The sequence below is a fragment of the Armigeres subalbatus genome, chromosome 1 (genome assembly GCF_024139115.2).
Source record: "Armigeres subalbatus isolate Guangzhou_Male chromosome 1, GZ_Asu_2, whole genome shotgun sequence".
NCBI lineage: Eukaryota > Metazoa > Arthropoda > Insecta > Diptera > Culicidae > Armigeres > Armigeres subalbatus.
In genome coordinates, this window is record NC_085139.1 from 149,508,036 (window position 1) to 149,512,322 (window position 4,287).

A 4,287-nucleotide genomic window follows, 5' to 3' on the forward strand; every position below is an offset into this window, starting at 1 on the left:
CCAAAGAACCCATATTTTTGAAACATCTAACTAATTTTGAAAATCAAAAACAAAAAATAAAAACCGATGTAAGCTCTCACGACAATTCACTTTTCTGCCATTTCCATATATCGCAACTACATCGGGGCTAATGCTCACGATGACTCACAGCGGCAATATAAATGCGCACAAATCGCGATGCAGTTTCGACATCGACAAATAAAAGAAAAGTCGCTAGAGCTCACTTCAGTTTTCAACTGGAAGTACAATAATATTAATGATTACTACGAATTGATTACTAAAAAATATAATAATTAATAACTGATTACCACTGATTATCAATGATTACTTGTGATTACTATGGGTTACTCTGATTACCTCGATTACCTTGATTACTCACAATAATATGATTACTTTGCGAAAAATGAAGTAATCTTGGATTACTTGTCACCTCAAAGCATCTTGGAAACCCCTTGATGATAGGCTGCTGAATCTATATTTGGCGCTGTATGCATAAAACACGCTGATAAATTTTCACTCAATATGGACATAAAAAAAGTTTTTGTTATAAAAACTTTTTTTCTTTAAATATGTCACAGGAACATTATTCCCAGAAAAGTTAGATAATTGAAATACCTATCTGCTGAAAAAATTTCATCGATTTCTGAGATGAGGTTTTTTTGTAATATCGATTTTAATTTTTAAAACTATTTTTTTCAGTGTAGAAATCGGTTTTATATTTTTTGAATATTTTTCCAAAAAACTTCAGGTAATTTCACGACAGTCCACCATACAACACTTTTTTGTAGGTCTTGTCATTTTAGAGTTACATCGATTTTTTAAAAATCAATGAAAAAATAATTAGGCCCTCATCAAATGTTACTCTTGACAATTTTTGAAAAACTAAGTATGCAGAGTGGCTTAGAAATACCATATCTTTATGCCCACCAAGTTTCATTTGATTCTGAGATGGTGCTGCCAACCGCTAGTCGAGTTGGCGCGAAATTCGTCATTAGGCGTATAGTGTTTGTTTATTTGTTTATTTGTTTATTTATAATTCATCTGACATTCAACAGTCTTAATGAATAACATGAATATAAGCTTAAATTAGGTTCTGGGATGTGGAAATTCCGAAATCGAATGCAGCTTCAATCGATGAAAACAAACGAATCATGGTACATATGGGCTGGTTATAACCAAATAGAGTGCGATGAAATACAGTGTGCAGCAATGTCCGCTGTCTCAGCATTCTTCCAGGTACGCGGAATCCAATCAACGAAAGAAGATGGGAGCAATCGATTTCTCCGTTCAGCAACTTTACAATAAAAGTAGCCTGCTGAATTTTCCGTCGCCGATCCAAGACCAAGCAATTGGCATCGTTCGGGATAGGTAGGAAGATTCGCGGGGTCCCGCCACGAAAGATGTCTCAATGCGAGCCTGATGAATCGTTTTTGGATACGCTCGATTCTCAGATTCCATGTTACGTCGTTTGGCGCCCATACAATAGATGAGCTTTCGAGAATTGACCTTACAAAGGAGCAATACAGTGCCTTTAGACAATGTGGATCAGTGAATTCCTTTGCAATTTTAGTCACAAAGCCAAGTTGACGATTGGCTTTGGAAATGATCGACGCATAATGGGCGTGAAAACTGAGCTTTGAATCCAATGCAACGCCAAGATCTGTTATGTGGTCCACCCTCTTGAGGCAGCAGTTATCGATGTAGTAATCAAATATTATCGGATCCTAAGAGCCTAAGATGGAAAGTCATCACAGCACATTTTGGAACGCTGATCACAAGCTTATTTTCTTGACACCAGAGAGCAAACCTATTAATCAGCGTTTGTAGATGAGAGCAGTCTTCAATACAGCGTACTACCATGTATATTTTCAGATCATCGGCATAAATCAGCTTGCATCTAAATCCAAGAGAAGTTGCTACGTCGTTGAAAAATATGACAAACAGTAACGGTCCCAGATTGCTTCCTTGTGGGACACCTGAAGAACAGGTGAACGGTGAAGAAATACCAGCTCCGTACTTATCTCGCAGTATTCTACCAGACAGGTATGATGTAAACGAGTCTATCCGAAACGCCCACTCGCGACAATTTCCGAAGGAGTATCTTGTGGTCAATTTTATCAAAAGCCGCTTTCAAATCCGTATATATATAACGTCCACCTGCGCTTTTTCTTCCATTGCTGTCATACAAGTAGTCGTGAAATCAAGCAAGTTTGTACTAACGGATCTGCCGGGCATGAATTCATGTTGCTCGTTAGAGATATAAGCCTTCGTTGCGCGCAAAACGTAGTAACTAACCATGACTTCAAATAGCTTTGAACCGGCACACAGACTAGTGATTCCACGGTAGTTTTTGACATCACGACGATTTCCACTTTTGTGTACCGGAAACATATAAGAATGTTTCCAGCACATGGGAAAAACCCCACTTTCGAATGATTTGTTAAAAACAAAGGCAAGCGGTTCTGCAACAGCAGTAGCACAGCGACGAAGTATAGCAGCAGGAATACCACCCGGCCCAGGAGAAAAGGAATTTTTCAGCTTTTTAGCGGCTTGGATGACCATAGCAGGAGATATTTCAAAAGTATTCAGATCCACAGCGTCCAATGGAACGTTTGTCGTAGTAAGCTCAGCCTCAACGTCAGATGATTCCGTCTGGAAAACAGATGCGAAGTGTCTGGCGAATAGACCACACGCTTCAGATTCACTTGTCGACTCACTATTCTCATAAACCACATTAGGAGTGACAGTCGTATTCTTCCTCTTACTATTCACGAAGCTCCAGAAAGATTTAGGTTCACGACGTAAATTATTCTGCACTCTTAGAACATGACTTTTATACAGTGCAGCATTCAACCGTATGTAATCGTCACTAGCATGTTTGAAATTCAATCTTGCAAAGGTCGAATGATGAATTCTCAAGTAACGATGCCAAAGTCTTCGACTGCGCTTTAGTTTTTTCAGTTGAGGCGTATTCCAGGGAGGGACCGCCGGTTTCCTTTTCATAGGAATGTAGTGTCTAGTTGGACGCTTTCGAACAAGGTTTACCTTCAGTGTAAACTTATTAATTGAATTGCCTAATTACTACCATGAATTTGTTTACTATTAATTATATGTGCGAGCAGCTGTCAATTGACATGAAACGAATTGTAACGTCATGAAAAGATGATCTGAAATATACTAGTGATGAGCTGGGCTCATTCGCTATCTGAACCCCCAACTGGTTAGTTTATTTTACTGTAGAAGAAACACATTAAGGAACATTTGCACTTAACCAACCACAGATTGCATCGCTGAATTTAGCAGCCATATCATTCACATCCTCACTGACGTAAATAAAACTCCATTCCAGACTGAACAGGTGAGCAAGGAGCAGGTCAAAGTCAATTTTGCGATAATTTAGTTTTTGATCGAATCTATTTGCCTCTTGAAGAGGCAGTTGTCTGTTGCCAGAAACATCACAGCGGACGCTAAGTGGTGGATGGTGGAAATCGACTGGTAGCAAGGGATCTTCTGCAGCATGTACCAAAATACGACTGTGTATAGGAGCGAAAATCAAGTCGAGTGTAGAACAATGCATCGCAATAAGGTAAAAGCAATACACAACCTTTGTAATAACATGAATTTTCTTGTTAGGCTCAGTCGTAACACTACAGAGCTACTTAAAGCTATTGTAAATTAATACAAATTAACAAATAAATTATCCATATTAGTTTTCATAGCATTTCGAAAGTATATATAATGAATAATAAAGGAGGCCTCGTTCTCATTCTGTATTATTACGTTAAACGTATCGCTTCTAATTTAATCACTCATCACGAGAAAACCTTTTATCTTACTAGAGTTTGGTAATACAAAATAAGTGACGACGAGATAAAAATAAAACCTTATTGTGTATTTCGGCATATCAAATGGATAGCTACAATTGAAATCAACAGCAGTTCAAGTGTTATAGTGAAAGATAGATTGTGATCCATGCGGGGCACGTGGTGACAATTTAGTTGAAAACCAAAGTGCACTTCAAATAAAGGGACAATAGTGAATATGCTTTGATTGTGTCTGCTATTGTTCATTTGTGGATTTTTAATTCGTGAATATAAAAAGACACAAATGAAAGTGATAAACTAATAACGATATCATAGAATGACAAAAGAAACGTTTATACCTTGCACCATACCCGTGTACTAAAAGTCCTTTTATCTTCTATTTTAATTCAGTTCAGTAGGAAAGTGTCATCAAACAAGTCAAAGTATGCCAACATGATTTGCGATTTCTGTGACACACGTGGAC

At 37.9% G+C, this 4,287-nt stretch overlaps 1 long non-coding RNA gene across 1 annotated transcript; it reads left to right on the plus strand.

Moving 5' to 3' along the window:
- Positions 1 to 3,220: 3,220 nt before the first annotated feature.
- On the plus strand, positions 3,221 to 3,786 carry LOC134207354 (uncharacterized). Its single transcript, XR_009978365.1, has 2 exons — positions 3,221 to 3,358; positions 3,431 to 3,786. It is a non-coding gene; the product is annotated as an uncharacterized LOC134207354 (long non-coding RNA).
- Positions 3,787 to 4,287: the final 501 nt, after the last annotated feature.